Below are 9,090 nucleotides of genomic sequence, written 5' to 3'. Positions count from 1 at the left end.
CTAAGAATCCCTCGATTCATCAGTTGTTCCTTGTCCTAGAAGACCATCTATCTGATTCCGAGGTACTCTCTCCATATCAAAGCCATGCTCTGACTCTTCTAGAACTGGGATGACAAGGTCTATATTCTCCATGAACCTTGTAGTTGGCCTTCTACCTCGTGTGGTTCCTCTAGACAACATGATTGATGTGTGATGACTCTAACACCAACTAGAAGATAGTTCAACTATCAAGAATGTAATAGCTCAAGCCACTGTGATCGCCAAAATGGAATGAGCTAGACACTTTCAGTCATAGTTAAGGTTAGTTCAAACCAGTACAAGACTTCACATCAGACAAGACAAGAAAGAAAAGAGGACATAATATATAATGGAGTCAAAAAAACACAAAATACGGGGTTGGCGTAAATAGATAATATGTTCTATGGGGAATATGGAAGAGACTCGTGTTCAAGCTAAAGTGGAAAATGCAAAGGGTGTCAACAATAACGTTGAAATGTCTATATAGGAGAGGAGGGAATTTACCATACAAAGAGGAGGTTGAAGTTGCAGGGGCTGAATGGGCACTACACAAGATGCCAAAAAATTGTGTCACGAAGTGCTTTGGCATGGTAGGTAGGATTAATTGCATCAACAAAATTCAAAGCCGTGTGGTGAGGATGGTAGCACCATGCTTTTGGTTAGAGAGGTCCTCTAAGATCAAGACCATTGCACAATGGTTATGGTTTTTGCAATCACGATGTTGACCACATGAAGGTGGTGAAAAAGCAAATGACTGTGTCACTTGTTGTACCAGAATTGTAGTCCGTAGCCAAGGGAACTAACATCTCAATGGAGGATTTTCCAATGCTCAAAGAGGCTGGACTTGAGATTGACCATTTGGCTACACTATAAGAGCCATAAACATAAACCTCATGCATTTGGAGAGGAAAGATTTGGAGGCATGGGATTTTAAAAGAAGCACAACAAAGATTGGAGGCATCTAGTAGCATGATTGTGACCTTCATAGAGGAGATTACATTAACACAAAGGTTATATGTCATGTTTCAATTACTCACGGAGACCCCTTATGATGTTCACATCAAAGAAGAGAACATGTATTACGTAAAATATTCTTGGCCTTCAGCCCAAGGTGTCCGAGAATTGGAATTAAGGTGCAACAAAAATTATAGATTGGCTAGAGTAATCAATCAATTTTGTAACATTGAGCATATTTGAGTATGACAACTGCAAAGCAAGCATTAACTTAGATTCAATCACACATCACATACATGTACCAAAATTGTGTGTGTGTGTGTGTGTGTGTGTGTGTGTGTGTGTGTGTGTGTGTGTGTGTGTGTGTGTGTGTGTGTGTGTGTGTGTGTGTGTGTGTGTGTGTGTGTGAGAGAGAGAGAGAGAGAGAGAGAGAGAGAGAATTCAATGTGAGTGTGCGAATGAGATGCGTGTGCGGAGAGGAAGAATGAGAGAGAGATAATGAGAACACAGGATGTGGGTGAAGATACTCAACACAGTGTGTGAGAGAGCATCCCTTATTCTTGTATGTAGTAAAGAATAAGGTGTGTACAAGTGATGGACATCCGACACCTTTGTTGCATCCGATCGGGTAATAGTCGGGTAAGAGGCATACCACATTTACCTCAACAACAATCTCCCACTTAAAGGCAAATGTGCCGATAAGTGGTACTACTGTAGGATATAGTAGTATGTAGAAGCACTCGTTGTCCAGGTTTGGTGCACTTCCTCTGCACTTCTCTTCGGTGGTGATTTTTGTTGAAGATAGAGTTTCTATCGCCCCTACCGGCCTGCTTCAATAAACTTGCCCATCATCATGGGGCATATGCACTGTCATGAGAATGGTATGTCTTCATCTACCCTACCATACAAGAGGACTCCTCCTAGCTCGCTGAAGATCTTCAATCAAGAGGTTGAGGATCACATCTTCAAGCTTGCTAAGAAGGGTTTAACTCCATCTCAAATTGGTGCTATTTTGAGAGACTCTCTTGGAATTGGGCAAGTTAAGAGTGTGACTGTCCTGAGAATCGTGAAAGGGAATGGTTTAGGCCTTGAGATCCCTGAAGATTTTGTACCACTTGATCAAAAAGGCGGTTGTAGTGAGAAAGCATCTGGAGGGAAACCTCAAGGATAAGGACTCTAACTTTAGGTTGATTTTGGTTGAGAGTCGAGTTGATAGGTTGGCTACCTACTACAAGAAAACCAAGCTTCCTCCAAATTGGAAATATGAGAGTGCTATAGCAAGTATGCTTGTGGCTTAGGAACAAGCTAGGAGCTATTCTTGGCCTTTTAGGATTTGATGTTCTCAAGGCACAACAAAGAGATTGAGCCTTTTTGTTTGAGACATGACAAATGATTGTTGTAACTGAGTACGTAAATGAAGGGGCATTGTAGGCATAATTTTCAAATCTGCAATCTAGAAGGAGAAAAAAAATTTAAAAATAGTGCTGCAACACACAATTTTTAGGGTAGTACCTTCACCTACACACTATCTTTCACACTCTCTTCTGAACTTCCACAAGAGCATACTTCACTCTCACCTGAGCTCACAAACTCCCATTGTGTTCTCACAAATCTTTCAAGATTTCTTGATCTCTCCACCATCAAGAGCAATCAAGCTATTGACACCGCCATGCTCTTTGCAATTGCCATGCACTCTGATACCAATTGTGAGTGTGAAAATGCGATCCATGTGCAGAGAAGAAGGAGAGAGAGAGAGAGAGAGAGAGAGAGAGAGAGAGAGAGAGAGAGAGAGAGAGAGAGAACATAACATGTGGGTGAAGCAACTCAACACAGTGTGTGAGAGAACACCTCTTATTCTTCTATCTAGTAAAGAATAAGGTGTGTACAAGTGATGGGCAGTCGGACGCCTTTGGTGTATCTAGCAGGGGTAAGAGACACACCAACCCCTAACATTCAACATCAGTTGAGGGCCATAATTTTTGGAGCCAACCCCCCCTCCAAAAGGACTTTGTATCAATTAATTCTTTTTCTTTAGAAGATCTTCTCATCAATACAACTAGCTAATTGCACTTTTAACTGCACAAATTGAAGAGATGAAAACTCTAGAATTTGACAAAGGTTGAGATTAGACTTTTCACTTAAAACACATCATTGAACTCAATCCCCAAGGCCCTTAACACCTTGCAGGTGATAGGATGTGTGGGGTATTAAGCAAAAATCGTCTTGGAAGAAGATATGTAAGAATTAGGAAGTAGTAAGCTGTGTAGTTCATTATGTAAAAGTTTGGGTATGGAGACATTGGTGCAGCCAAATGTTTTCAGTGCTATGAAGTGGATAGTGCAATGCTATGGGTATCTACACATGCATGCTAAAGTGCTAGAGTAGGCATGAAGGCCCAAGGTAGTCAAGTGATTGCAGAAAGGTATGCTTATGGTGGTTTTTAGGCCAACAGGGCTCAACACAACAGGGCTCCTTATCGAATTCCGTTGGCACTTGTGAAGAATGCATTCAAATTTTGGAACTCTCCAATTCATAAACACATTCCTCTGCCCATTGTACATAATTGGTGTTTCTATTATTTTTATTTTCTCTCGCTAGGATGGCCAATTCTAGAGAGAGTAAATTCATTTAAGTAGACCAAAATGAAATTTGGTGGCATTATAAAATCATAGTCGTCCTTGACTATGCTTCTATTCAAGAGAGGTAGGCTTTGATTCATTGGCTTTTTTATCAAGATCCACTTTTAGCACATTCAATATCGTTCCAAAGTAAATGACAAATCTACTTGGCACTTGGGAGAACATTTGCCATGCTAGCACTAACACCTTTCCGTAGTAGATTGCAAGTCTACGAGTACTCGAGAGAAACTGTGCCACGAGTGTGCAAAATTTGGTATGCATATACATTGCATTTAAACATCATTGAAGAACTTTACATAATAGAGTTCAAAAGAGAATCATGTCCTTCTTCATTGCATTTCATTGAATACATCGATGCCAAAACATTAGGGCTTTGCATGCAATTCATTGTAGGTAGCTACAAATGACATAATATCTTTCAATTGTGGCTCTTGCATCCATTTAGCATCTTCAAAAGGGTACTTTTTAGATTTAATGAGATACTTATGTAGTACCTTACCATTGCGTAGGACCTTGTGGCAAATGATATGATTGGATTGTAATATCTCTTTAGCCCCTTCAAATACTCGAGGATCGTCTGCCCACTGGCTCTTGTGGTGGATCACCCTTGTAGCCCTTTAGTAGACTTACATGGAATGCATTATGGATTGGCCAATGAGAAGGTAGCTTAAGTTGATAATACATTTCATTGATTGGTTGTAGAATTTGGAATGGTCCATAATACCTATGCGCTAATTTTACGACTTCTCCATGCCAACTTTTGCCCGTATTGTGCCTTAAGTCAACTTTGGAAAAATCTAAGAGAATCGAGTCATTCTCTTTGAACTAAAGAGTTCTTCTACTCTTGTCAGCACTAGCCTTGTGCTTTTGTTGTGAGATAGAGATAGCTTCTTTGATCTTAGCAAAAGCATCACCTAAGCCACGACTATACTCATCAATAGTAAAGATCTTCCCATGCATTTTCAAAATGGAGGAAACTTGTGACCTTCCTTAAATTACCTCAAAAGGTGCTTTATCTGTAGAAGAATGCACAACATTGTATGCATATTCTATCAAAGGTAGATACTTCTCCCATTGGTTGTGTTGGTCTACTTCTATTACATAGTCTTTGAGTAGATCAAGCACAATGGAGTTCACAATTTGCACTTTGCCCATCTGTTTGAGGATGATAGGATGAAGAGAAATTGAGCTTTGTTCCAAGATTCTCAAAGAGTCCCTTCCAAAAATTACTAGTACTTATGGGATCTCTATCAGAAAAAATACTTGTTGCAAACCATGATACATAAATATTTGTGAGATGAATATTTGTGTCATACGTGGAGCCGTAATAGTCTTTTTTAAAGGTATAAAATGAGCTTGCTTGCTAAACGTGTCTACTATTTTCCATATCCCTATATCCCCATGGATAGACTTTGGTAAGCCAAATATAAATTCCATAGCAATACTCTCCCATGGAGAATCGAGAATTGGGAGCAGTTGGAGGAAAGTAGGTTGCTTCCCATGGCCATATTTTATCTTTTGGCAAGTAATGCATGGAGTCACATATTTTTGTATGTCCTTTTTCATTGTAGACCAAAAGAAATATATCTCAATTGCATTCATTGTTGCATGAACCCCTTTATGCCCAACATATGGTGGAGCATGCGATTCATATATGACCTTATCTCTTAAATTTTAGTAACACATAGCCAAGAGCCATAGATAAGATAGCCATCTTGAACCACATATGGTTGTTGCATCTTCCCTTGTGCTATGGCAGACATAACATCTTGAAAATCTAGTTCATTAGTGTACTCATCTACCATGGAGGTTAGATCATTGTGAGAGGCTATTGACACAGCATTGCATTGGCTACTTGATTGTGCTTGCCAGGAATGTGAGCAATGTGAAAATGAAATTGCAAAAGGAAATTATTCCACCTCATTTTCTATTGAAAAGTTGGATTGTGTCATGAAGTAATTGAGCTTTGGTGATCACTTTGAATGATGAAGGGCATCCCAAGTAAGTAATGCTTTCATGTATCCAAGGCATGTAAGATAGCTAGAAGCTCTTTTTTGTAGATACCAAGAATAATCTCATCAGAGTGCAATCGGTGACTCTCATATGCTATGGCATGCCCTTCTTGAAGTAGTACTGCTCCAAGGCAATCACCACTAGCAACACAATGGACCTCAAATGGCTTTGAGAGGTTTGAGATGTGAGTCTCTCTTTAAGCTTAGTGAAGGCTTTTCTCTCCTTTTGAGTCCATATATACTTGAAATTCTTCTTGGTTAAATCGTGTAATGGTCCTGCTATCGCTAAGAATTTTGCAATAAATAGTCTATAGTATGAGCACATTCCAATAGAACTTCGAAGCTCATGTAGATTCCTTGGTTCATGCCATTCATTTATCACCTCAAGCTTTTGTGGATCCATGCGAATACCATCCTTTGAGATAATATGACCTAAATATTGAATCTTTTCTAAGAAAAAATCACTCTTTTTGCGATTGATGAATAACTTATTCTCTTGCAATGCTTGAAGCACTACTTTAAGATGCTCTTTGTGTTCATTTAAGGAAATAAGTAGACTATAATATCATCAAAGAATACTCCATTGTAAGCCCTATGTACACAAAAAATTATTTCCATCATTTAATTCAATGTGGTTGGAGCATTCGTCAGCCCAAAAGGCATGACGATTTCGTACAAGCCAAAAGGTTTTCTTGTAAATATCTTCTCGTACATTTTGTATTTGATGATAACCACTTTTAAGGTCTATTCTACTAAAGTAGGTAGATCCTTGTAGCTTATCAAAAAAATCCTTAATTCGTGGGACCAAAAATTTGTTCTTTACAGTCGTCTTGTTTAATGCACGATAGTCTACACACATTTTGTATGTACCATCCTTTTTGTGCACTAATACAAGAGAACAAATTGGCAAAGAGCTAGGTCTTACCATTCCTTTTTGCATAAGTTCATTGATTTGTGACATAATCTTCTCTTGTTGAGCTCATGAGACTTGATAAGGAGGCTTGTTTATAAGGAGAGCCTCTTGGTATAAGCTCAATTCTATGATCATCATCCCCCCTTCTAGGAGGTAACTGTCCTCGGATGTCATCACAATAAAATGATCAGCATGTCATTTAGAAATGAATAGAAACTGCTTTCTACTTTTAATGAACCATTAGAAGAGACAAAATTATTTTTAGAAACATCCTTGACAAGTATTATGTAATCAAAAATAGAACTCTTTATTGATTTGTCAAAGGAGTCATGAGTTGGAATGGGGATGGTATGCCCCTTCTCATTGACTCGCAGAGTGATGTCTCTACCCTTGTGCTGAAATGCTACCAACCTCTCTGGAAACTTGAAGGAAGTTGCCATACAATCAATCCATGGTGCTCCAAGAAAAACATTCTCATATTTTAGTGGAGAGATGAGAAAATCCTCTTTGTCCGCATACCCTTGAACATGAAGCCTTAACTTAGCACTCAAAAGGTGTGACTAGAGTCTCTTGGCCTTCAAAGGGTCCTACAGTAGCATATGTTTTCCCCATATAATGAGCATGTATCCCTAGCTTAAGTGTTAATCCCAATGATATATAACTGTGTGTCGAAACAAAATCAAAGAGGATGAGTGCATCATGTTCTCTCACTTTTCCCCATGCATAACATATGGGACTTCCAAATGGAATACCATTGCATTTCTAGGGGATTCCTTCTTTGCATGGTTTTGAGGGCATGTACAGTAAGAATGACCTTGTTCACGACATTTTAAACATCTATTGTCCTTAAATAATGCTCTATATCTTTAGGGGATAATTGATTCTTACCTTGGTAGCCAGATTTATCTTTAGGCTTCCCAATTTTGGTAGGAACATTTTGATTTGAATTTTGTCATTTCTCATGCATCTTGTATCTCACATTCTTTGGCTTTGAACCCTTGTTCTAATCTTGGAATTTGATGTATGAGGCTACCATTGCATGGTGGATAACCTCCAAAACGGTCGGGGATCTTTGTGTGTTGATATAGTTTCTCCAATCTTCAAGGATCCGATCACAGAATTGTTGCTTTTGCTCCAAGAAGTTAATGCACTTGTATCCTATAGCTTTGAGTTGTAGAACCCAAAAGTTCTCCACATATCTTTGCATTTTCTCTCCATCATGATTTAGGCTTTGCCATGCCGTAAGCACTTGGTGAGAAGCCCACTAGATAAGAATTGTTTCATGATAGCAACTTGGCATGTTTTCCAAGTCTTCAAAGCTTCTCCCTTGGAGCAGAGGCTTTCCCACCACTAACGAGGTGATTTTTGGAGAAGCATAGCAACATGTCAAAGTTTGGATGACTCCAAAAAATTTCCATCCCCAAAAGCTGCATCAAATTGTTGGATAAATCTTAGAACTTTGTCCACATTGCTAAAAGTTCCATCAAAGGAGAGGAAGGTTTGATTTTACCTCCTTCCTTGAACTTTCTTAGGCAAGATGCTCACTTCTAGGCAGCATGAGAGCGTTGATGGCCTCTCCTATGTGCCTTGGGAGAATTGTTGTCTGAGTAGGAGAAACTCATGGATCTAGATGAGCTCAATGATGACAAAGACCTGAATGGTTTCTTCTTTCTCCATTTTGTTTGAGGCTTCTTCCAACTCCCCCAAAATGGGAAGAAGAATGAGATCTTGAAGATCTTCTCCTCCCAAAGGTGGGTGATGGTGAGGAAACTCTTCAACATCTCCTAGGATGTACATCTGCATCAGATGACACAATAATATCTTCTTCATTCACAGGAGATTTCTCTCTTGTATCTTTGTATTTGCTTCACATTGAGGGCTTCTTCCTCTTCTTGTAGAAGATGAGCGCTTTTGCGCTCGATAAACTTTCCTCTTTTGAAGTCTCTTTACGAGACTTCACAGGAGAATTCTCTCTGGGAGCACGGACACTAAGATTCCTTCTTTGCAGTTGTGTTTGGACTACAACCTGCAAAATAGGATTTTCTATAGCTTCTTGTAACTTGCAAACAAGAAATTCAAGTGCTCAAATTCATTAGCAGTTGCAACATCATTGTACAAATTTAAACTGGTGAAGTCAATCACTCTCTCCTCTTCTTGATTGTGTTTAAACATAGTAATGGTTCTTTGTGAATCAAAAGTTCCGTGTGAGATATAACTATTTTGTGTGAACAACCACAGCTATTACTCTTTTTGAATAAAGAGAAATCTCTTTGGATCTTACACACCCTTGGTTTAAACCCTTTTAATTAATCAAGATAGACAGCAAGGTCATACATTGCCCATCTTAAAGCTAACAAAATCTTTTTGAGATTTTGTATGCTCAATAGTGATACAACCAAAGGTAAGCCCGATAAGGGTCCACTATTAATACAATAGATCCCAAGGTGTTTAAGTTGCAAAATACACCAGTTAATAGATCCCAATACTCATTTACATGCTCATCCTAAAACCGCTCTTTCTTCAAAAAGAAAAAGATAGGCTAGATATGTTCTGA

General features: G+C 38.9%; 1 pseudogene; it reads left to right on the top strand.

The window, feature by feature from the left end:
• The first annotated feature begins 1,825 nt into the window (after positions 1-1,825).
• Positions 1,826-2,270, top strand: LOC147417903 (small ribosomal subunit protein uS15 pseudogene; annotated as a pseudogene).
• The last annotated feature ends 6,820 nt before the right edge of the window (positions 2,271-9,090 follow it).

Source organism: Adiantum capillus-veneris, chromosome 30 (assembly GCF_014529385.1).
Source record: "Adiantum capillus-veneris isolate H3 chromosome 30, ASM1452938v2, whole genome shotgun sequence".
Classification (NCBI taxonomy): Eukaryota; Viridiplantae; Streptophyta; class Polypodiopsida; order Polypodiales; family Pteridaceae; genus Adiantum; species Adiantum capillus-veneris.
The sequence above is the reverse complement of the archived record's forward strand: the minus strand, read 5'-3'. Positions and strand labels throughout refer to the sequence as shown.